Source organism: Coffea arabica, chromosome 11e, assembly GCF_036785885.1.
Source record: "Coffea arabica cultivar ET-39 chromosome 11e, Coffea Arabica ET-39 HiFi, whole genome shotgun sequence".
Taxonomy (NCBI): domain Eukaryota; kingdom Viridiplantae; phylum Streptophyta; class Magnoliopsida; order Gentianales; family Rubiaceae; genus Coffea; species Coffea arabica.
The window spans coordinates 20,439,239-20,466,014 of record NC_092331.1 but is presented as its reverse complement, the minus strand read 5'-3'; the positions used below and the strand labels follow the sequence as shown (position 1 = coordinate 20,466,014).

General features: G+C 34.9%; 1 long non-coding RNA gene and 1 other non-coding gene across 2 annotated transcripts; both read right to left on the bottom strand.

Moving 5' to 3' along the window:
• Window positions 1–259: 259 nt before the first annotated feature.
• Window positions 260–5,433, bottom strand: LOC140021030 (uncharacterized). The gene is made up of 2 exons (XR_011825008.1): window positions 5,025–5,433; window positions 260–1,214 (listed from the first exon to the last, which is right to left on the bottom strand). It is a non-coding gene; the product is annotated as an uncharacterized lncRNA (long non-coding RNA).
• Window positions 5,434–9,950: 4,517 nt separating this feature from the next.
• LOC113709164 (small nucleolar RNA R71) lies at window positions 9,951–10,057 on the bottom strand. The gene has a single exon (XR_003452586.1). It is a non-coding gene; the product is annotated as a small nucleolar RNA R71 (small nucleolar RNA).
• Window positions 10,058–26,776: the final 16,719 nt, after the last annotated feature.

Here is a 26,776-nt window from a genome sequence, read left to right as displayed (position 1 = left end):
TATCTATTACATTTTGAGGTAATTAAATACCTCTCAAATAATTATAAAATTAACTAAACAAACATAAGAAAATTTGAATGAAAATTTCAATTAAATAAATAATAAAGCATGTAAAAAATTATAAACACATAGGAATACGTGGAAGCTGTGACGGCCCTACCTCCCCCTAGGGCGTACCAAAGGGTTCGGCGGACCGCCTGCCCAACTCTCGCTAGGATTCACTCACTCGTATCTCACGCATACATCCATAGACAATAAGTAACATCGCAATTCAACCTTATAATATACATCGATGCACAAAATACTTCAAAGTGTATACAATCCAAGTACAAATCATCCTAAGCGAGTGATAGCGCGAGTACAAGTCAAAATTCAAAACAACTAGACTACTCTGTACAAGTCTCACGCATCGGTCGTACCCCCTGCTAAGGAAAACAAATGGAATGGGGTACGCTATATCCTTAGCGAATAATCGGGGGTAAAAACGTAAAATCACATCCAAATAAACATGTAAACCAAGATATTTCACATCAATAGACAGAAATGTAACATCACAATGGTAGGATACGGGTGGCTTCAAAACCAGTTCAATTCCCTGAGCTTGAACGCCTGTTGACACTCTGTCAACCAAAATACTCATGGTCCGTAGACTCCACTTACTTTCCCCGTTCACCCTATCAACCGCCGCTAGCCAGTCAACAGCGCACAGCAGCTCGAGCGAAACAAAATCACTTAGCTTTCATCAAAGCTTTAACAAAGAACGAAATCTCAAAGTTAGCATGGAACTAACTTCGACCAAACCCCGACTGGCTCGAATAGTTCGTCTACCCTTGGAACCGGGCTAGAAACAAGCTCTGAGATATCCAATCTCTCAATAGATGATATCTCTTAATAAAGTACACAACAAAGTACTTACCCCAACAGCACACAGCAAAAAGGGGTTCAACTCAAATCATGTAACCACCGCCATCAACACACAGCAAGAGGGTGATACTCAACATAAGACATGTATTCACACATATGAAATCAAAACAAAGGATGGGCTTAAGTCGAGTGATATAAAGTACACCCTCGCCTAAGTACCCATTTAACATATACAAAAAACTTTGATAATTTCACATCAATAAACAACCCAATTACTCACTTGATAAAGTTTGGCACGAAAAATGATACAATTCATTGAGCTTGACTGTCACCGTCAAAAGTCTCACAGTCTGTATTGACAAATTATATACACACATAAGTGAAACGGCCATACAATAGCAGTTTATAACTTAAACGATCGAAAACGGTCAAAAATGACGTTAAGGCCAAAAGAATGTCGAAATTGGCCGAAACGGCCGGAATGGTAACAAAATAACAAAAATAATCCTAAACGATCCAAAATGGCAAAAACGGTTGAGAAATGCACATGCGCGCGGGCAAAAATGAAAATGGTACAAAATGGGTTACACGATTTTGACCATAACTGGAGCTGTGGTTATCGGATCAAAATGTACTAGGTAGTGTCTCGAAACTTAAACAAAAGGTTACAACTTCCATGAAGACACCTCGACCCAGTTTTCAGTGTATCCAAGTCAAATTTGCAAACTACAGAACTAGAACTCCAAAGGCTAGGTTAGTCCTCTAGTGAAAATTTGGCGGCATGCCCCTTGTGTTTACCTATTTTCCAGCCATTTCTGGCTTCAATATTTTCCTCAAACAGTCCCAAAGTCACATACAAAATAATCTCATTTCAATAGCCGTTCAATAGGTTCAAAGTCATACAAGTACAAAATTAAACTAGGTGCATGTCCGGAAATGAAATGTAAGGCATAAATCAAAAGACAGATTTGCCGTCACTTAGTGTAACGATCACAACCAAAGCTATGCTTATCGGATTGAGGTTTAATTTATACTGTTTCGAAGCTAAGACAAAGGCCTACAACTTTGATGAAGACCACTCAGTCCAATTTATAGTGTATCTAAGTCAAAATCTCAAATTACAGAACCAGAATCTCACATTCGGGCTAGTCAACCGCACTATGCGTAAATGACAATAACTCAGGCTACCGAAGTCCGATTAAGACGTTTTCAGGGGGGTTAGAAAGCTATGACATAGTACTACAATTTCTATGTTTTGGCCAAATGCTAATTCAGTACGGATCAGGGTGAACAGATGCGGTAAGATTGGTGAAGGCAGTTATAAAACATCATTCCCTATAACTTTCATGTTTTATGCTATGCCTAATTTAGCCTCCCTCATAGTCAACCAGAACCGGACAGAACAGGGCAGATTGGTTTCCAATTTCTGGCTTTTGCACCTTTACTCTAGAAATCCATATCTAACAAGTGCTCTATCATCAAACCCACCAATTACTAACTCAATAATATCAATTAAGAGATAGATAACTATAATCAAAGCTGAAAATGTAAACCCTAGCTCCATACCCAACAAATCAATCAAAACTAACCGATTAACCGTCATAAACCAAGAATATGAGTTTCTATTCACACTTAAACAAGATTAAGGAAGAGTAAAGGGATAGGCAGCCATGGTAGCTTCCAAAAGCTCCTTGGAGGTGAGAAAGACACCACTTTCTTCCAAAAATTTCAGTACACCAAGCCTTCCAAGCACCAAAAGGTAAGTTTAATCGGTTTGGTTCGGTTAATTTCAACTCAACAAGGAAGAATCAAGGTTGGAGGTGAAGTTGTTTTTCTCTCTTTTTCCCTCTCTTATTTTCAGCCAAGATGGAAGAAAAATGGAAGGGAATGGAGCCAAGAAGAAAGATAAGAAGGAAGGAAACTCATTTGGTCAAAGGTCCATGGATTGCCAACAAGTGTCACCACAAGATTCAATCTTAATTTTTTTCTTTTTCCTCCCTTTTCTTGGTCAATAATTTCAGCTGCCTTGAGGATATTTTGGGGCTGATTTTAATCAATTAATTGCAAGGAGATTAAGGTAATAAAGTAGTGTTCAAGTTGTGCACTCACTCGGTAACAAACGGTACCCGTCGGTTCAACCCGTTTTTTCTTAAATCGCGTATACTAGGGTTTTATCTTATAATTCACCAACTTATTATTATCACTTCTAATCACACACTTAATATCATCTAAAACTCACTCTTAATCACCAAATTTGATACACACTCCGTACCGAATGGTCACACTACGAAAAGGCGAGAAAAAAATCCTAATTTGCGATAATTCGAAAATGAAATGGAAAACCCTTAATTCTGTGGTTGATTGCAATTACTGAGGGTGTGAATGAGTAGTAAAGCTATTAGAAATAAATAAATGCCAAATAAAAGGAATTTTAAGCAAATGGTGAGGGATTTTACAATTCCATTGATTACATTAAAAATGAAAGATTTAAGAAAACCGGTTAGTCACAAGTAAACTAGGGTTTTTTATTAGAATTTAGGGTTTTCTAGTCCTTTAAAACAAAATAAGGTGTTAAATCAAACCCAAAAAAAAATAAACTCCAGTATTTTCTTTACAAACAACCTCCAAACATTCGGTGTATCACAAAAGCACATAGAGCACGTAATTGAAATTGAAATGATAATAAGGGTACCTCCCTTTTGAAGTGGTGACTAAATGGAGTCAAATTACCCTATTTATACTCAAAATCAACAAAAAGATCATGACACCAATTTAATTGGAAATAATAATAATAATAATAATAATAATAAAAGTACTAAACTCATATTAATATGTCAAACATAAAGAAACTCAAGAACATCTTAAAATTATATGTTGAATACATTCAAAGTAACATAATTAGCTATTAAAAAAATAAGAAATAATCATAATAGAGAGAGTCAAAAAGTCACTAGAGACTAAATTGCAAAAATAGAAAATTTTTGGATCAAAAATATAATTTTTCAAAAGTTTAGGGGTCAAAATTAAATCAAGATAAATTTTTGGGGTCTAAATGCAATTAAATTAAGGATCAAGTTGAAAGAAATTTAAAATTTCTGAGCCACAGTAAAATTACTCACAAGATCAGGGGCTAAAGTGCCAAATTCATTTCTAATTTGGATAAAGCACAACCAAGCGAAATTGGGCCATGTATTTTTATTTGGGCTGGACTGCTCTGGCCCAAAAGAAAAATGCAGGCTATTTTTATTAAAAACAAAAGCAAGCCCAAGTGGAAAATAACCCCAGAACCCAGACGAAAGCCCAGAAAAAAACTCTAACCCAAATGAAATTAAAGAAACAAGCCCACCAGAAAATAAAAAAAAAACTAGCCCAATATTGCTTTCTTTATTTGATCTTTCTTTTTCCTTCTCTTCTTCTTCTTTTATTTTTCTTCTTTTTCTCCGGCAAGGTTGAAGCTTCCTCAGCCGGTGGCGCCGCCGGTCGCCGGCGACTTGTCCAATCACGAAAAATCACCAAAATACACACCCCAAATCAATTTTTCGCATAGAATCCATTTTTGGGTTTAGTTTTTAGAAAAAATGAACCAAAAGTGATGAAATTGCCAAAAAAAAATAGTCCATTTTTATTCTTTAAAATCACTATAATCATCGCTAAAATTCATAAAATTTATACCAATACACTCCTTATGATTCATACAATATAGCTATGACCAGAAATCAATAAAAAACAACAACAATATGACAAATTAAAGCAAAACAGTCCAAAACAAATATTCACATGCTTCTAAGGTTCAAAACTTCAAAATATTTGAACAACCCAACGTTTTTCAAGCCTTGCACTAGCCATAACCATCTATTTTAGCAAGAATATACACACTCAATTTTGTCTTTCAATTCATTTTTTCACTTAGACATTTTCTCAAACACATTATATGCATAATTCTGGCCTATACAATCCATGGAATTTAGGCAGACTTAGACCCCACATATCAACTCATGTGAAACATTCCATTTACAACCACAAGCATAAAAGAAAGAGAACAAGAAAAAAAAAAGAGAGAAGACAAAAAAAAATGAAGAGCAGGGATAAAGAAAACAAATGTTTGGGTAAGACAATGATGCAAAAAAATCACTTTGTTTTTGTAGTAGAAAAAGGCAAACCAATAGATGGTGGTGATGATGGTTTGAACTCGGTAATAGAATCCACGTCCTTCAGCTTTTATTTTCTTTCTTTTCTTTGTGTGACTTGTGAGATTGAGAGAGAGCCGACATCAGAGTAAGGGAGATAATCAGAAATTTTTGCTAGTTTGTGTCTTGTGTTTTAAAGAAAAAAAAAAAAAAAGAGCCAGAGAGGGAAAGCGAGCGAAGAGAATCAGAGGAGTTGGGGATTTTGTTGCTTTTTTCTTGTGTCCTGTCTTCTTGAACCAAAAAGGGGAAAAAACTGAGAGACAAAGAGAGCCGAGAGTTTAGAGATTTAGGGAAAGGGTTTGGAGTTGTTATTGTGCCAATGTGTTGGTGAGAAAAAAAAAAAAAGAGAGCCGAGGAAGAGTCAAAGAAAAAAATGGGTGGAGTAGTTGTGTAAAAATGATGAATTTCTGTCCCAAATAAAAAGAAATGTCAATAGAAATTGAGTGTAAAATGGGTTAATAGTGGTTTTGGTAGGGGAAAATTATTAGAGAGCGTAATTTTTTTTCTTTTTCTTTTTTGTTTTTGTTTTTGTTTTGTTTGTGTTTTTTATTTTCTTGAAACAAACCTATAATATAGGAAAAATACATATTAAAAGGCAAGAAAATAAACAACTCATTAAATAGATAAAATTCAAGAAAATGTTAAAAATTGATAAAAATTTGGTGTCTGTAGGCAACATGAATTGAGAAAAGTTCTCAAATAAATTTGGCTATATTTTTTAAAACCTTAATACTTCCAATCATAGAAGATGGAATAGAATTAAAAGTATAGTAAGTATAAAAGAGCTAATGATAGTGTATCATAGATGCTTTCTAAATCTCCTATGTTACAAGGATTCATTTTATTTCACCATAATTAGACATCTCAAAGAATTGAATGATGGATAATCAAGATTTAACATATATGAAATCCTTCAACAATAATTTCATTACTAAAAATGACAATTTTTCTTTAAATAGATATTGATTTATTAGAGAATGATTGGCTATATTGAAAAATTAGTTCAATCAAATTTTGTCATTGACTATAAGTCAAGAGTTGACTAAAAAGATATCAAGAGTTGAAAATGTGAATTAATTATCAAGAGTTGATAAATTAAAAGATTTTAAAGAATAAGCCTTATAATGTAAACTTTCATTGTATAGTTTTAACTTGAATAAAATGTAACTTTGTGAAAGTTTCATGTTAAATTTATAATTGAGATTAATTAGTATATTTCCTTCTAAGTTAAGTTCCTTGGGTATGAAATACCAGATATTTAATATATGAGAACTTAAAAGAACTAAATTGAAAAGAAGGATAATAAGTATCTACTTTTAAAGAGTATTGTGCCCTATTTTTCATAATAAAAAAGTATTTACAAAAAATGTGTTTTCATTTAAAAAATAAATGAAAAGGTGTCTAAAATGGGAATTTAAAAAAATGAGATAGTTTGGGACCAAAATTTAGTCTAAAAGGGTTTTAGGAAAAAGGGAGTCACCACTCGGTATCGAGTATAAGTGTACCAAGTCACCATTTTGTTTCTTTTACCTAGGCTTTCATTAAGATGCGCAAGGATGGGATCTCAAATTTGGTAGGTATTGCCACTTCCGTTCCAAACATAAGAGACTAAAATGTTTCCCTCCACTTTGAAATGTCTCATCATTGCTTTTTTTTATTCATGGTTGACCTTCAAATTTGCTAGATTTTAACTTGTAGTTCTTCCTCCATCTTAGCTGTAAACTCCTACAAAGAGGGGTTTGCCAAAATACAACATACACTTGAATTTTTTTGGTAAAAATTTCTTTCTTTATTTGAAAAAATGATGCAACAATTACTACTCATAAAAATGTTGATTTATAAATTTTGAACAACAGATTTGAAGACCATTTGACTCTCAGGCGTACTCCACAAATGTATTATAAAACTTCGCCTCAATTTAGGCCATCAGATTACAAAAATTTTTGTTTGAATAACTTTCCATTTTTTTGACAAATACAAGAAAATTGTGCTCCCTAAAATTTAGAAAACAATCATAAGCTAGCATGCAATGTGCATTGGTGTATCATCAAGGACAGGCAATACAATAGAATTGCATTCTTCAAATGACAAAGAAGCTAAAATATGTCATGTTTAAATTCATGTAGAAGACTCCATGATGAATCTCTCAAAACAAGACCAAATTTCAATATATCTCTTCCTTATTTAGGATCAGCATTTAGGTAAAATGATCACTCTTTCTGATTAGTCTTTATTTTACCTATTTTTAGTTACTTTTTAGGTTAGGTTTTTGTGTGTTTTAAGTTAAAATGGAAGATTTGAATTCCTTTATAATTTAATTTTCATAAAGTAGTTTTTCTTAACCAAAACATGTAAAAGTGTAGGTTAATATGTAAGTTTATGTTGTTTTTTGTAGGTTTTGGTCTCATATGAATTGATTGAGGACAAAAGGAGTTTCACAACTTTAACACATCGTGATATTTTGGTGATATCTTGAGCTACAAGTATCGGATTGAGGTGATTATTAAACCATTTTGAAGTTAAGACATAGCTCTATAATTCTTGTGCAGACATCGAAATCCAGTTCATTAAGCTTCCTAGTCAAAAAGTCAAAATACAGTGGGGAAAAGTTTTCATCAAAAGTTGAAATAGAGCATTTATCAATTACGGGTATTTTGATCATTTCTCAGTCAATACAAATCCAAATGAGATGATTATTGATCCATTGGAAACCCAACTCAAAGAGCTACAATTCTTATGTTTTGTGCAAGAGCTAATTCAGCCTCCATCATCAAGAAAGTCACAATTGAATTTGGACAAAAAATAGAGCAAAGTTGAGATTGAAGCTGAAAGCACAAAACTGAGTGCAACAAAGATCCAAGAGGTGATTTGTGAGGTATAGGGTCACGGATCCCTGATTCACAGCTACAACTTACTCTACAATTTGCATTTTGTTCACATAATCTTTTTGACCAATTCCTCTGCAAGAAAAACGACTGGAAACAACTAGAATTGAGTTGGAGAAGTAGAAAATAACTTTGTGTCTACATTATGAGAACATCTTCTCTTCCAAAACATCTATAAATATCCCTTAAATCTCATTCATTTGAGAGGAATGTTAGTAAGAGATAGCACCTTATAGAGTAGAGTAGAAGTAGAGATAGAAGTAGTTTAGCTTTAGTTTCATATTGAGAGTTTCTTTCTTTGTTTAAAGAGCTTTGAGAGGGAGGTGTAAACACTCTTGTATTAAACTTATTTGAGAGATCAACTTGTGAAGGAATTCAAGAATTCAAACTTCAAGATTGAATAAGAATTCTTCTTCCTAAACTTTGTCTCTTATTCTTATTTGCCATGCTTTGTTACAAGTTTGTTTCATATTTAGATGTTCTTACTATGATGTCTAGCTAAGCTTTTTCATATCCTAGAGTGAAGATGAACTTGTTATAGTCTTGATTTGAAGTAGTTAAGGGATGATTATGCTTTTTCATGATTTGTTAGCTTGAGAACTTGTGCTTCTACTTCATAGTTATTTGGCCTTCAACTATAAATGATTTGATAAAGTTGAGCAAGAAAGTTGCCTTCTAATAGATCTAAATTCGTAAACATTAGCCTTATTCTCACGAAAGTAGTGAATAATGATTGGTTGGATTCATATAATAACTTCACTGAGTTTATTTAATTTGTTTCTTACCCTTTCTCTATGAACATAGGTAAAGGATGATTCAAGAAGTTAAAGGAATTGGCGAAAGCAATTTCTCAAGAAATTAGCCAAAGCGGTTTTTTTTCAATGTCCATTGGTGAAAGCTAGGACATACAATTGGAAGTTATTCCTTGACAATCCATGGAAGCATATGCATAATCACCTTAACTAACTTCTAATCTTAACATAACAAAGGATTCTAATCCCTAGGATCCTCTCACCTAATGTTTCAGCAATTCTAATATAAATTTTCTTTACTTTTATTTATTTTCTTGCAACTTATTGCCTGTATGGTTGGTTTTACCACCTAATGGCCGATTTTACATTATTTGCTTAAGCTAAATTCTAACTCTTATGGCCAGTTGTACCACCTAATTAACTTTCTTTGGTTTTACTTACTTAAACTTTGATTATCTAGATAATAAAGCAAGTGATTAAGCTCAAATGATTGCCAAACTCTAAGTCCTTGTGGGATCGATACCTATTATCCCTATACTCAATAAACGAACCGTATACTTGCAAAAATAGAGTAATAAGGTTTTAAAATTTGTAGTGTAGTAAAATACCCTATTAAGTTTTTAGCATCGTTACCGGGGACTTAGACTTAGATTTCGGCGCAACACTAGAGTTAAAGCAAGTTTTATTAATCTAGACTTTATCTTTATTGTGTTAATCTTATATTATATATCTTTTAGTTGTTCATTTTGCTTATTTTTAGGGACTAAATTCTTCACTAAAGGCACAATTTATCTTCAAGAATTAAACACGGCGAGAAGAGGAAGAAAACGCACCCAACAAGAGCGAATTGAGGTGGAATGTATAAGTGAAACTTTCATCGAAATGGAGGAGTAAAGGCCAAAACCTCTGAGGGACTATGCCTTGCCAAATGAATTAGAAGCACAAACTAGCATTGCAAGACTAGCAATTAATGCAAATAATTTTGAAATTAAACCCTCATTCATCCAAATGGTTCAACAAAGTCAATTTAGAGGAAATGCAATGGAGGATCCTAATACTCATCTAACTAACTTCATGGATTTATGCGGTACAATCAAAGTAAATGGAGTAAGTGAAGATGCAATTAAGTTAAGGTTATTTGCTTTTTCATTTTGTAACAAAGCAAAGGTATGGTTTAACTCTTATCCAGCTAATACTTTCACTTCTTGGAGTGAGTTGACAAAGCATTCTTAAATAAATGTTTCCTCCTAAAAAAAATAGCTAAACTTCGCATGGATATTACAGGTTTCACTCAACATGAAGGCGAGTCATTATGTGAAGTTTGGGAGATATTTAAGGATCTTCAAAGAAGATGTCCTCACCATGGTCTCCCCAATTGGTTGGTTGTTCAAACATTCTATAATGGCCAATACCCTTGTGATCTTGTGATCTTGTGATCTTGTCATTTGTCATTTGTCACTCAAAGTTTGACCAATACCCTTGACCAAGACCAAGTTTTCTTCTTATCCAACTTGAACTCTTATCATTTCACTATTTCTTTTTCTTGTTCCTTGGCCTTGGATGAATTTGGGAAGAAGAAAAGAGGGAGAAAACCACAAAAAAATTCTATCCTTGATTCTTGTCCAAATTAGTGAGAAATCCAAAGGAAAACTCTAATCTACTCCAATAAATCTTGAATCAAGGTTGGAGGGAAGCTCTTGGTGGAGTTTTTGGAGGAAGAAAAGCCTTGCATCTTCTTGATTTGCTTGTCATCCTTGAATTTGAAGGTAGGAGGTGAATCTTGCTAGAAACCTTAGTTTTCTTCCTTTACTTTGGAGTTTAGTTTATGGATGATGTTATAGAAGTTAAAAGGGATGACTTTTATGGAGGCTTTCATTTCTTCTTGAGTTGTTTGTGAATTTTTCAACTCAAAAATTTATGGTGATTTGGCAAGGTTTTTGTTTAAGATATTTTTTAAACCTTAATCTTCACATGTATGTTGAATCTGAGCCAAGAGAGTGAGATTTTGTTAAGAAAAGTTTCATTTTCTCAAGTTGTTAGAAATCTGAAAGTTTTCGCAGGAAGCTCTGTGCAGTTTTGGGAAATTGGCTATAACTTCGTATAGGAAAGTCGGAATTGAGTTCCGTTTGTTGTGTTTGAAATTAGACTCATAGAGCTTCCAATGGTATAAAATTCACGGTTTGGTTCAATTTCTATAAATACCAGAAAATCTGCAAAGTTTCTTGAAAATCATGACTGTTCTGTTTCTACACTTGTGATAGCAATGAGTTTTAAATTGAAATTTGACTAATCTATGAGCTGAATTTCATGAAGATGTTTCTAAAACCTATTAGTGATTTGAGTCTATTTTCTAACGATGTGAGTTTTGTGATTTTTTGACCTACAGAACTCAAGTTATACATTTTCAAATAATGTCACCAAAGCTGGGAATTTTATCAAATGTATTAAGTGGGACTTGGGAAAGCTTTAGAAAACTTTTCTGAGTTTTAAACCTAACTTTCCTTGGTATCCTGTATATTTTGATTTGAAATACTTAGATATGTGTTAACCTTAGCATGCGTGAACTATTTCACTTGATTTGAACTTGATAGGAACTTGATTTTAACAAGAAACCGTGGCCCTTTTGCTTTTCTAATATTAGGGTTAAACTTGTAGTTTTTGGGGTTGTTAAGTGAAGTTTCGAATCTCATATTTTCTCATCATCTTGGTTTTAAGTAGCTAGACTCTTGATGGATTACATGATCATAGGACTTGAGAATATTCTAGAGGAAGAACCAGGGTGACCAATTGGTGAGGTCAAGTGGTGAGTGTTTCAACTGCATGTTTCATGTTATTTGATTAAATATGATTTGTTGCTAGAAATTGCTAGGCACTTGAATTGTTATTGTATAGGCGAATGTGTACTTTATTGCACTCAACCTAACTTGACTAAACTCTTGATATCTTGTTTATGCATGTACAACTAATTTGATACACATGTGACTTGTGGCTTGACTTGAAACACTTGACCTTGAAATAGTTAAAATGCTTAAAATACTTGACATACTGAGCTTACTTGATTTGATCTTGGCTAGGTGAATGTGTACTTATTTGCACTTGACCTCTATGAAGTTGAATTATATGACCCTACATGTGGACTTACATGTACATATGCATGAATGTAGGCCGGCTGTATATCTCCTTGCAGTGGCTGAACTGGACTCTTCGCTAGCACCCTTATCTGAGACATTGGCTAAACTAGACAGCTTTGAGTTACTCATGCGTATGCTTGAATATAAGCAGGTAACAGCTGAATTTGGCCCGTCGTTGGAACTATTACTTGAGATCAGCCTTAGAGTGGTTGGGTAAATAGTACAACCTTGGGTAAAGAAAGAATTTCTTAACCTGTTTACTCGTGACTTGAACTCGTGACATGCTTGAATACGGAGCTTTAGGTGATAGCTAACGTCTCTAATCGTGACATGCGTGAGCATTGGGTGACAACCAACAACTCCACTTGTGAATACTTGAACACTTGGGGTTTCAAGTCCAAATAATGAATACTTGAATAGTTGGGACTCTAACCTCCACCCCGTGGATAGTTGGTTGAATCGAACCAGCAAGGGTTTGGTCGAGGAGATTGACGAATCTTGAGTACTTGTTTGATGTAACAGTCCCATCTCCCCTTAGAGCATAGCTAAGGGTTTGGTGGACCGCCTGCCCAACTCTCCCCAGGACTCGGTCACGCACTACAAAATTTTAGAATAATAACATCAATAATAAAGGCGATAACAAATACAACCTCCAATGTGTACAGTTATGGATCTCAAAAACCCGTACAATCTATGAATACAGCCACGGAGTCGAATTTACAAAATCAAAACCACGCAAGCAAGCTAGAATTTCTAAGGAGTGCTCATGTGAGCAACTAACAAAACTTAGACAAAGTCTATGCCTTCCCCAATTCAACCTCTCCTGTTCTCATCCCTGTAAGGAAAACAAATTTAACGGAATGAGCTAAAAGTCCAGTGACGTTTCAAGAAAACATGCAATCAAATTGGCAAAATATCTTTCATATATATCAAAATCTCAAAGCGAAGACAGTAAACAGTTACACATAATGTCATGGACAGTTCACACATTCAGATAAGCACTTCAACACCAGCCAGAAAAGGATACGGTACTGATACAGAGGCTTCCGCCAAGTTCTAGGCAGAGCACCTAGGATTCAAACGTTGATACAGCTAATATGGTGCTCCTGCCAGATTTCAAGCGTAGCACTTAGTCCCGTACAGTGTTTCACATGCAGCCAGTCCTGGAGTAGCATTTTTCAAGTCCGTTGACACTCCGTCAACGTTTGAAATATAGTAACAAGTCCAATAAAACACCACTTATCTCCAATCTCCATCCGCCGACCAACCCCTTACCGGGCCCGAACACCAAACAGAAACAGTAGCGGTAATACTCGAGCATACCAATTAATCGAGAAGATAGCACTCCACTCGACAGAACAAGATAGCGGTACTGAGATGGGATGAGAGGTACCTCCCACTCAGATTGAGTGTGGTACATGCTGCCCCTCAGCGCAAGGGTCGACAAAATAACTCTCCAATCGACTTAATCAGGATAAAAGTACTGAGATGGGATGAGAGGCACCTCCCAATCGGATTGAATGTGGTACATGCTGCCGCTTAGTACTTACAAGCCAAGCACAAATACAAACACAAGTACAGGTCAATCAAGTTCAAACAAGTACAAGATCATTCAAGGAGAGGAGGACGAGTGTGATAAAGCACACACTCGCCTAAGCGGTAATAAGCCAGTTCAAGCAACAAGTCATTTTTGAACCACAAGTAGCATGGAACATGCAATTGGAACACTCACTACGGCAACAAGCTTAAGTGTTTGCTTTAGGAGCACTTCTGGCCTCATTTTCAAGTTCTAAAATCAAGTATGTGAAGTGCCATGAGATCCATTACTCCAAGCTACAATATTCAAAGGAAAACACTTTCAAACCAACCAAATTATCTCAACTCCAATCATAAAACCAAGCTCAAAATGGTTTTACAACTCCAACTTGAAGTTGGAAATGAAAGCAAGAACAGCTTTTGAAGAACAGAATTTTCTCCAGTTTTACATGATGCTATTTGAAAAATCATATCTCAAGTTTCTTAAGTTCAAAATTTATAAAATTTATACCGTTGGAAAATAGATTCAAGGGGTTACAATTTCCCAAAAGAACATTTGTAAGATTCTGTCCACAATTCAGTCAAATTTTAGTCTCAAGTTGCTGCTTCATCCGGTAGAAAAATAGAACAGGTGTGGAAATTTTGTCAATTTTGAAAAATCACAGATATTCATAGGAATTGAGAAAATTTCTGAAACTTTCATGGTAGAAAGTACTCTGAATCTAGTTTCAAGCGCAACAAACGGAACTCAATTCTGACTTTTCTACATGAAGTTATAACCAATTTCCCAAATCTATGCAAAGCTCTCTGTGGAAATTTCCAGCAAGCCAAAGAATATTTTTTCCAAACTCTCCTCTAGCCAAACTCCCCAACTTTCTTTCATGTTGATATAACAAATCCACAAATTAAACTAACTAACATGTTATAAGGCATATAGTGTCAATTTCTAACAAAGAAATCGCTTACAAAACTAACTATGTCAAGGCTGGAAATTTTTGCCCTAAGCTAGAATTACAACCCAAAGTTGAAAAATTCTATAGCAAAGCTAAAAATTCATAGTAAAACTGGAAATTCCCATGTCAAGACCTAAAAGGGAAACAAAGCTGAAAATTACATTCCAAGGCTGAAAATTGACTACTAGAGCTGGAAATTCATATAACAAAGCTAAAAATGCATCTCCAACAAGATATCCAAGCCCACAAGTCATATCAAAGCTAGAAGTTTTCATCTCAAGGCTGGAAAATTATAATTCAAAGCTGAAAAATTCAATCAACCTCACAAAACCATGAAATCTTTGTCAAACCTTCCATAATCAAGTCATATATCTATCAAAAAAGAAAGATAAGAAAGAAAAGAAGGTTTCTTAACTCGATACCTTCAAACCCTACGAAGAAATACAACCAAGAGCTTTCTTTTTCTCCAAATCTCTCCACAAGAGCCTTTCTTCCTTCCTTGTTACAACTTTCTATGGATTGAAGTAAGATTCTAGGATAAATTTTTCAAGGATTCAAGCAAGGGACAAAGTTGCAATTTTGGAGTTTTTCCCTCTCTTTTCTTGCTAGGAAGTTCGGCCAAGAAGTAGAAAGAAAGGAAGGGAATTTTGACCAAACTTCTAAGAGAAAGTTCAAGAGAAGTCTTGGTCAAAGTTTCATAGATTAGTGACACTTGGCAAGGCAATGATTAGTGTCTAATTAATGATCTAATTATTTTGGTTGGATAAGAAGAAAATTTGGTCTTAGTCAAAGTTAAAATTCTATGGTTTTATGACAAATGGTAAACCAAGAGCTAATCCTTATCTATTATCTTTCAAGCACTAAAATATCTAGCCAACTTCTAGTTATCTCTTGACTCCTTATAAATAATATCTCTTTGCATCCAACTCCTCCTAATCTTTCAAATTTATCACACACACCTCACTAGTGGGTCCCACTTTCATAAATGCACTAACTTGTAGAAGACAAATAATAAAATCTTGACTCACTTATAAAGTATCCAAGAAATTAAGGCAAATAAAGTAAAGTAAAAGAAAATGTATCCAAGAAAATAAGATACAATATAAAATAAGTTTTCCGGTCCTCACATTTGACGTGTGGACCCGGTACAGGGGAATGATCGTAGAAACGGAGTTGGAGACAAGTGATAGTCTACGGACATTATAATTGGTTGACTGAGTATCAACGGCCCCTGGACATGCTACTGTGGAACCTGTTCCTGAGAGCAGATCATATCCTTTGACATGAATGTGTTCTTTATTATACATTATTGCATGATCTATCTGGATTTGACCTGTTTCTTGATATCCTGTGAATTATACCATGCCTACTGGTTTACTTGCATGATTCATGGAACCTCATTAGGCGAAATCCCATTCCTTTAGTTTGTTCTCATTACGGGCGGGTGAGAACGTGAGAGTGGGAGTTGAAGAAGGTATAGTCTTTGTCTAAATTTTGTTAGTTGCTCGAGTGAGCACTTCTTACTTCCATATTGGATTTGCTTGGTTTTTACTTTGTATGCTTGGAGTCCTGACTATATTTATGGATTGTTTGGGCATTTGATATCCCTGATTGTATACATCTAAGGTTGAAATTGCTATTGCTCTTACTGTTGAGATTATTATTTTATAAATTTTATGGTGTATGGATAAGTCCTGTCGAGAATTGGATAGGCGATTTGTCAAACCCTTGGGTACGCCCTGGGGGGAGGTGGGGTCGTCACATAACACATATGATGTAGTTTATTAAGAGTTGATAATTCAACTATTTAGAAGTTGTAGGAGTTGTAATTGGTAATAAGTACCTACCAGTTGAAATTATTTTGGTTTGTTAAGCACACTGAAGATCAAAATAACTAAATGGGATTCTAACCTACGAGCAATTTTTGAAATCTAAGAATCTATACAAGACGGTTGTAGATTTGAATAAACTAGGGGTGCAAAATCAAACTCATTTTTTATGTCATTTTTACTTGATTTTGTTGTTACATAAATAGCAGTTCCTTTTTATCTTTACTACCTATAATAGAAATTATGAGTAATTGCATATTATTCTCGAATAATTAATATTTTCAATTTCTTGGATTGGCAATGTCGTGCCCCATTTTTCACGATGAAAAAGGATGTTTACAAAAGATATGGTTTTTCATTTAAAAATAAGTGAAAAGGGTCTAAAATAGGACTTTGAAGAATGCGACAGTTTGAACCCAAAATTTAGTCTAAAAAGGGTTTTTAAGAAAAATAGGAATTGTCACTTGGTATTGAGTTTGGATGTACTAAATCACCCAAAATGTTTTTAAAAATTTAAATAAAATAAAAATAAAAATAAAACCCTTTTCGACAATTCCAGATCTTTGAAAATAAGAGAAAATAAGTTCGGGTGTCATGGTTGAAGAAAAAGAAAGCAAAGGTTCGATTGATTCAAACCTAAGCCATCCTTTCAATCTAGTCTAAGCTAATTGTAAGATTTAGTTTAAAAAAATTTCTTAATCTAACCTTTAAATTTATCACATTTGAATGTTTCCTACATGGACGCAAATCTAAATTTATAAAAAATATCGAAAGGGACAAAATGTCCATTCAAGGGTTTAATTGATATCAATCGCATTAATTGCGAAAGCCAAAATAATCCCTTAAGGGGGTCACGAGTATGCAAAAATGAAATTCGAAGAAAAGAGAATTAAATTACATATAGGTATAAGTGATCAAGAAAAAAGGGATGCAACATAATGGGTACGAGACGCAAAACTTGTGACATAATTTTTCTTATATAGGGATTAACAGGGTAGTTAAACCAAAGAGTTATAATCGCCCATTTCCCATGTTCGAAGAGTAATTTACCTAACCTAGACAAGTAAATGAACTAACTTATTTTACAATTTCTCAAATGAGATACAATGCTAAATGATATGATTAATACATATAGAGGGTAAGGGATAATATAATAGGGAATATCATGCAGATGAGAAAAAAATCCTAAGAGACTAGCGTTAAACTAGTCCATTTCTAAAAGTCCTTACTAGCGTTGGACAAACAAGTAAACGGAGGGAAAAATCACAACTAGCATTGGATCAGTGTGGTGACGTCATGCATTCATAATATATAGTAAAACAAATAAACGTGTAAGCGCACGTAGCACATAACACATAAACATAAAATCTAGATGCAAAAATCTTAAAAAAAGTGGATAAAGCATATAAATACATAAAGCCACATAAACATACAAAACCTATCTATTATAGCGGGGAGTCTAACTACTATCTAAAATGGAAAAATATAATAAAATAAACATATCTATTCTATCTATTACAATAAAGGACCTAATTACAATCTAAAATAGAAAAATATAATGAAATAAACCTATCTATCTTATCTATTACATTAGTCTATCTAATTACAAGTTTTCAAAAATATTACCTATCTTTTACATCCTGAGGTATTTAAATACCTTCCAAATAATTATAAGAAAATTTGAATGAACATTTGAATTAAATAAATAACAAAACATGTAAAAATATATAAACATATAGGAGCACATAAGAGCACGTAATTAAAATCTAAATGATAATAGGGGTACCTCCCTTTTGAAGTGGTAACTAAATAGAGTCAAATTGCCCTATTTATACTCAAAATGAACAAAAGTATCATGACACCAATTTAATTGGAAATAATACTAATATAAAAGTACTAAACTCATATTAATATGTCAAATATAAAGAAACTTTAGGACATTTAAAAATTACAAGTTGAATACATTCAAGAGTAACATAATTAGCTATTAAAGAAAGGAAATAATCATAATAGAGAGAGTCAAAAAGTTACTAGGGACTAAATTATAGAAATTAGAAAATTTTTAGGATCAAAAATATAATTTTTCAAAAGTGTTAGGGTCAAAATTAAATCAAGATAAAGTTTAGGGATCAAAATGCAATTAAATTAAGGACTAAAGTGAAAGAAATTTAAAATTTCGAGGCCACAATAAAACTACTCAAAAAATCAAGAGCCAAAGTACAAAATTTGTTTCTGATTTGGGTAAATCACAATCAAATGAAATTGGGCCATTTATTTTTGCTTGGACTGGACTGCTTTGGCCCAAAAGAAAAATGCAGGCTATTTTCATTAAAAACAAAAGCAAGCCCAAGTGGAAAATAACCCTAGAACCCAGACGAAAGCCCAGAAAAAAAATCTAACCAAAATGAAATTAAAGAAACAAGCCCACCAGAAAATAATAAAAAAAAACCAGCCCAATATTTCTTTCTTTTTTCCTTCTCTTCTTCTTCTTCTTCTTTTTTTCTTCTTTTTCTCCAGCGAGACATGGCCGTCGGCGATCTCTTCGATCATGAAATATCACCGAAATACACACCCCAATTCAATTTTTCACATAGAATCCGTTTTTGGGTATAATTTTTACAAAAAATGAACCAAAAGTGATGAAATTTCCAAAAAAAAGAGCAGTTTTTATTCTTTAAATCACTATAATCACCACCAAAATTCATAAAATTTATACCAGTACACTCTTTATGATTCTAACAATATAACTATGACATGAAATCAATAAAAAACAACAACAATATGACAAATTAAAGCAAAATAGTCCAAAAAAAATATTCACATGCTTCTAAGGTTCAAAACTTCAGAATATTTGAACAACCCAACATTTTTTAGGCCTTGCACTAGCCATAACCATCAATTTTAGCAAGAATATACACACTCAATTTAGTCTTTCAATTCATTTTTTCGCTCAAACATTTTCGCAAACAAATTATATGCATAATTCTAGCCTATACAATCCATGGAACTTAGGCAGACTTAAACTCCACATTTTCACCAACAAATTACTATAACAATCCGTAGCAACTCATATGAAACATTCCATTTACAACCACAAGCATAAAAGAAAGAGAACAAGAAGAAAAAGTGAAAAGAGAAAAAAAAAATGAAGAGCAAGGATAAAGAAAACAAGATGTCTGGGTAAGACAATGAGGCACAAAACATCACCTTGTTTTTGTAGTAGAAAAGGCAAACCAATAGATGGTGGTGATAATGGTTCGGACTCGGTGATAGTATCCATGTCCTTCACCTTCTCTTTTCTTTATTTTCATTCTGTGACTTGTGAGATTGAGAGAGAGCCGAGATTAGAGTGAGGGAGATGATCAGAAATTTTTGCTAGTTTGTGTCTTGTGTTTTAAAGGAAAAAAAAAAAGAGTCAGAGAGGGAGAGTGAGCCGACCAATGGAATGGTAGGATCAGGTATTATCCCACTGACCAATGGTATGGCAGGATCGGGTATTAGCCCACTGACCAATGGTATGGCAGGATTGGATTTTATCCCACTGACCAATTTTACGTCAGGCTCGGGTTTTTATCCCACTGACTGATGTTATGGCAGGCTCGGGTATTATCACACTGACCAATTTTACGGCAGGCTCGAGCTTTTATCCCACTGACCGATGTTCTGGCAGGTTCGGGTTTTATTCCACTAACCTTTTTTTTATTTACGGCAGGTTCAACTCACGGCAGAATAACTACAGGTAAGTATTTGGTGTCGACGTCTTTGTCTCGAGTCTCTTCGAAACTCTGACAAAGAGGGGTAAGTTGTAGACACCAAAATTTTCATTTTATTTAATTCAATTTTAGCTTTATTTCTTATTATTTATTCTTGTTTTTATCTTATTTTAGTTAACTAGGTTTGGAAATTGATAGTTAGTGTTTATTTATTTTAGTAAATTAGGCTCATCATTTTTTCTTTTAAAAACATTTTTGCATTAAATTTCTGAAAAAAGAAAAATCTCACAAAAATTTATTTTCAATCTTTTTAAGTTCAATTTCTTCCAAATAAAATTTGCAAGGTAATTTTGTTTTGAAAAATAAAATAAACAAAATAAAAGAAAATGCAAAAATATGTGGAGCACATGCACAATAGTTAGGTGGAGTGCATGCAAATGAGACAAGTGTCTCTATTTTGCTTTTGACACCATAATATCTGGAGGATAGGTGGCTAGGACACTTGGAAGTCTAGGGAAAATTTGAAAAAAAAAAACAAAAGAAAAAAGGAAAACAAGGGAAGCTTCGGGTAGAGAAGGAAAAGAAGAAAAAGGAAAAAAAAACCAGGCAAGAGAGAGAGAGCCGAGAGTGGCGGCTGAGGAACAAGAAAAGAAAAAAGAGGGTTTCTGGGGGAGGAAAAGAAGAAAAAACCAAGAGAGGGAGGAGAGATTGAGAGGGGGTAGCAGCTAAAAAACAAAAAAGGAGAACTTGGGGAGAATCTGGGGGGATTAGAAAAGGAAAAACAAGAAAGAAAGGAAGAGAAAGAGCTACGGGCAGAAAAATGAAGAAAGGAAATAGCAAGGGAAAGAGAGGTGGCGGGCAACAAAGGAAAGGAGGGAAAAAGCTGAGGGAAAGGGAGAGGAACCGAGAGGGAAGATTGAGAAGGGTCGGCTGAAGCAAAAGGGAGAAAAACAAGTGGTTTTACGGCCGAAAGAAAAAAAAAAAGCTGAGGAACCAAAGGAAAAAAATCTGGAAAAGTGATAGAGCGATTTACAAGAAACAGAGGCAAGAAAGAAAGAGAGAAACTGGGAGGAAAGGAAGACAAAGAGAACCTGGAAAAGAGAGGAAACAAGGGGGGTTTCGCGGCTGAGAGGGAGGAGATTGAGAGAGGGTGGAGGCTGCCAAGAAAAAAAAAGAGAGCTTCGGGGCTGAGGAGGATAAGGAAGAAAGGGAAAGAATCTGGGGAAGGTTAGGAAGGAAAACAGCAAAACAAAAGAACGAAAAAGAGAGGCAAAAGAGAAAACAGAAAGTGCAGAAAATCTTTCTTCAAAACCCATTATCAGGCTGACGAAGCAGCCATGTTCAGAGGGGATTTCTGATTAAATCTCCAGCTTTTAGGAGAGTTTATTCACTTCTCATCATCTTGAGACGCATGGTAAGAACTTTTGTGCAGCAAACATTTAATAAAAACAACTCTAAGGGTGTCAAATCAAAGCCCCAAAACCTTAGCTCATCAGTTCTTGAAGTTTTCTGCAATAGGTTTGATGGTCAGATTCCAACATTGAAACATGTTTTTCGTGAATTTTTCCACGTTCGTTTGAAGCCCAAAGCTGTCGAAAGGTATCCCATGCTTCCTTTTTCTCTCATCTATTCCTGAAGATGCAACAAGCATGCCAAAATGTTGCTTCATTTGTTCTTGCCGTTTGCATCTTTCTTGCTGTTTTCATCCACAAATTTCCTCCATGTTTTCTTGTGATTGTATGTGATATTTGAGTAAATGAGATTTGGGTATCGTTAGAAGTTGCATTATGATTCCATTTTGTTTCTGAACTTGGCTATTTGGATGGAAAAATTTTGCTGGAAACTAACCCAGAAGAAAGTTCTAGAAGGCTTTTGAAGTTGCGGATATTTTTCCAGATTTTTGCATGCTCTTTTCCTCTGAATTTTGTGTTTAAATATAAGAGTTTTATGGTTGTAGTGGGGCAAATTTCCCAGTAGCCATGTGTCAGTTCGGCCATGATGACCTGTCAGCTCGGCCAACCAATCTACGAATGCCACGTGTTAGTTCGGATGCTGTGATATGGCAGCTCGGGCAGAGCAGCTCGGACATAGAGAGCATCAGTTCGGCCGCCCCGTAAGCCGTGTGGGCTTAATGGGCCGCGCCTCCCAAGTCTTTCGGGATCCATGGGTGAAACCCTAGCAAGACTCCCCCTTGACTAGGACTCAAAATCCTATAAGGAAACTCTCTCCTTCCGGCCTGTAAATACAACGCCACAAGACGACACAAGGTACACCATCTACAGTTCTCTATACTGTGGTTTCATTCTCAAGCTCTCGCTAACTTAATCATCGGAGCTATACCGGGGTAACCAGCCCCTCCGCTCGTCTTTCATTGCAGGGCAGCTCGTCCGGCATCCCCTCTTCAGCTCAGCTGTTCCCTGTTCGCCCCACTCGTAGCTGCTCGGCTCGGATCGTGGGAACTAGCCCCGCCGTCTGTCCATTTGCAGGTCGGCCGGTTACCTCTCCAGCTCGTCAGCTCGCCCCCCGCCAGCTCGCTTCACAGGCCACAGCTCAGCTCGGATCTCGTTTTTGGCAGCCGCATCAATGGTGAAAAGTGAGAAAAATACTTGGTAATTTTGTTGCTTTAGTCTAAATGGTCGTTGGGTGAGACATCAGTTGCGAAGGATGTTGCATTTGAGAACCTAGTTGCAGAGGAAAGAAACCAGCGAAGAAGAAGAAGAAAGCTTCGCGGTTATGCATGAAAATTTTTCAGAAATTGCACTCTAACCCCTAATTTTTCAAGTAATGCTAATTTGGCCCAAAAATTGGAAAAAATTAATCAATTTTGCCCCTTTAACATGTTATTTTTCTTTGATATGTTTTAATGTGATTTTTGGACAAATTATTCATGAGTTTTAGGAGAGAATTTGAAGCTTTAATAATTTTTGATATATTTATAGTTTTGATTTGGATTTTAGTAAAATTTTGGGTAATTTTGTTGTTTAATTATAGCAAATGGGTTTTCATTCATTTTGTGAAGTTTAGCATTTGATTTTGGTATGCTTCATCTTAAGTCCTTAATTTTAATTTTATTTTAATTTAGACCCTTAATATTTGTAATAATAATGATTTGACCTCTCAAACTTCTTTAATTCTTTCAATGGGGTCTTTGCTTGTTTTAATTTCTTGAATATGGGTTGTTTACTTTCATTTAAATACTTTAATTGTTCAATTTCATGTTCATTTCCATCTTTTATGATTATTTGTTAATTAAAGTGGTACCTTAATCATTTTCTTTGTGTTAGAGGGTGAATAAGAGAAATTTCATTTCATTAGGTCACCAATTCAAGGGAGGTACACTCTACTCCTCTATTTTGATTTTATTTGATCCTATGTACTCCTATATAATTTTATGTGTGTAATTGCATGTTTTTTTTTGAATGTTTTTATTTTGTTTTGTTTTGTTTATTTATGCATTTTATTTGTTTCTTTTAATTTTGTATATTTATTTTAATTTAATTTTTGATTATTTGAAAGGCGATTAAATGCCAAATTTTAATGGTTAGGTTATTATTTTATTTCATTTCATTCTTTCCCCTTTTAGATTGTAGTTAGGACCCCCCGAATGTAATAGTTAGGTATTTGTTCGTTTTTATTTTATGTGTGCTTGCATGCTTCTGTGCCTATGTGTTTACTTGCTTTCTTAGGGTTGTTGCATCTAGATATCATGCTTATATATTATGTGCTATATGTGATTTATATGTTTATTTGCTTTATTATGTTTTACATGATTTATTTGATTGTAATAGATGCATGATGTCACCATACTAATCCAACACTAGTTGTGGCCCATTTTTCCGATTTCACACTAGTCCAACGCTAGTTGTGGCCCTCCCTCCTTTCTAATTTCTCACTAGTCCAACGTTAGTGAGAACTTATAGACATGGGCTAGTCCAACGCTAGACCCTTAGGGGCCATCCACGCGCTAGAATTTTCATACATATTTTCTACTTTTTAGGATTTCTTCATTTTGCATGACATTTCCCTTATATGTATATCCCTTATCCCATATTCCCCTTATATGTGTATCCCTTATCTCATATTCCTACTATATGTATATCCCTTATCCTATATTTCCTTTATATGTATATTCCTTACCCCTATGTGTGAAACATGACATGTAGACTTGCATTCCATTTAAGAAAATTAAAACTAGGTTAGATCATTTGCTTGATTAGATAGGAGAAATAACCCTTCAAATATGGGATATGGATGAGTATGGCTTCGTAACCTTAGCACGCTCGTATCTCCTCTATAAAAAGGGAAAATTGAAGTCACAAATGTTAGCCCCCGCACCCGTTATGATACATTCCTTTAAATCATGTATATTTGTATAATTATTATTTTCTTTTCTTTTCTTCGAGTCTCATATTTTGCATACTCGTGACCTCTTCAAAGAGTCACTTTTGGGCGTTGCAATTCAATACGATTTGCACCAACTAAAATTCGAAGAGACATATTGACCCTTCCGATATACATTAGGTTTAGGTTTGCATTCATATAGTAAACATCCAAATGTGATAAGTTTTTAGGTTAAATTAAGAAAATTTTTGACTAAATCACGCAACTAGCCTTGGTTAGGTTGAAAGGGTGCCTTGGATTTTATCCCTGCCTTCCCTTTCTTTAAATATGACTCCCGTCCCTTTTTCTCTTGATTTTCGCAGACTTGGAGTCGTTTAAAAAGGGTTTTCTCTACTTTTTCTTTAAAGATTTATTTTAGGTGACTTGGTACATCTTAACTCAATACCAACTGGCGACTCCTATTTTTTCATTAAAAACCCTTTTTAAACTATTATTTTAGGCCAAAATCGTCGTATTTTTAAAGTCCCATTTAGGCCCGTTTTCTTTATTTATTTTCTAAAAATCAGAAACTCATTTTTCACTCAAAAATTAATCAAAAATTCATTTTTCTAAACACGTTATATTTTTCATTAAAAATGGGGCGCGACATAACTATAATAAATTTAGTTTACAAAAGTAGAATTCTTCTTTCCTTTCATTACTTTATATTTTAATTATTATTAGTTTTTGTCATCCAATTATAGCTTATTTAACAAGGATATGCTATTTAAGCTATTATCATTTTGTGTCAATATAAAATATTTTCAAGAAATATTTTTATAGAAATTTAAGAACATATTTGCTGTATATTCAATTCAATTCACATATCGTTTTAGTTTAAAAGCCTTAGTTGTAACTACTTAAAATCTGAGAGACCATAATGATCGAAACTTGAAACATTAGGGACTAAAAATGTAAATTCAAAACTTTTGACTAACGCCAATTTGTTGTTGATTCTAATTTATGATAATTTTCTGTTAGTTATTTGAAATTTGCCTAAAATCACAAACTCTGAGGCTAAATTTAGTTTGGCCAAAACATTGGGATCAATTTTGCACACGGTCAAATATTGGGAACAAAATTATATTTCTTCCATGAAAAGAAAAAAGAAGCCATAGACCAATTGACAAATTTGAAACTTCGAATAGTTTGTGAATTTGACAACAATGGTTTAGTTGAAATGTACAGTTAACTCGTTCTTTTGATGTTACTCCTTCGGGAAAATGGCCGTTTTGGTCTCATATCTTTGAGATTTTGGCCATTTTTATCCATTATGCATGCTATTTGCCAAATTAGCACCTTATGTGATACGAACAAGAGGAGCCACTGGAGCCATGATACCAACCCTTGTTCGTGTCATTCATTTCCATCCAGATTTGAGGACAAATCCTGCTCAAGTGGAGGGGACTGATGTGTGCACGGACCTTAGCCCAAGTAATAACCCAGTCCGAGTTCCATTGGGCCCAGTCACACGTGCACGAGCCAAGCTCTTCAAAGAATCCCTCCAAGCCCTTGTTCGAATTGTCCAAAACCAACATGGAGTCCATAGAGATATTGAAGGCTTGAAGGATTTTAATCGAGTAATCTACACCATGACCCAAGCTCATGAAGAGTCAAGTGGGCCTCCAAATGAGTTGGCCGAATAGGGCCTTAGGCCTTAGTAGTTATTTAGCAATTGATTAGTGTTTAAGTAAGAGCATGGGCCGGCCCATCTTGTCCCAAGACCATGGGCCGACTTTTCCCTTTCCTAGTCCCTTTAGGGTTTCAGTCACTTTAGCCTATAAATAGGCTTGCTTTGTAAGGTTTTAGGGAGACGTTTTATCAATAAAGTTTTGCATATTTTCGATTCTTCTTGAGAGAGAGATTCGACCCCCTTTACTTGCTTTGGCAAGGGTTTTGAGCAGTCTTGCGTTCTGTCCTAGATTGTTCTACCGACCTATTCCCCTGGAGTATTCACCTTCATCGGAGTGTCGTCTACCGTCTTGAATCATATCATGTCGTCCGTTTGGTTCTAGACCCCGCAATTCCAAGCGTTGGACATCCTCGCTAGATCCTTGGGCAAACGTGCTACGTGTCTCGAAACGTGTTGATCGAGGAACAATGATGAACAGTATCAACACGTACTGTTCATCCGCTACTGTTCATCCGTTTGCCCAAGGATCAACACGTTTCGAGACACGTAGCACGTTTGCCCAAGGATCTAGCGAGGATGTCCAACGCTTGGAATTGCGGGGTCTAGAACCAAACGGACGACACAATATGATTCAAGACGGTAGACGACACTCCGATGAAGGTGAATACTCCAGGGGAATAGGTCGGTAGAACAATCTAGGACAGAACGCAAGACTGCTCAAAACCCTTGCCAAAGCAAGTAAAGGGGGTCGAATCTCTCTCTCAAGAAGAATCGAAAATATGCAAAACTTTATTGATAAAACGTCTCCCCTAAAACCTTACAAAGCAAGCCTATTTATAGGCTAAAGTGACTGAAACCCTAAAGGGACTAGGAAAGGGAAAAGTCGGCCCATGGTCTTGGGACAAGATGGGCC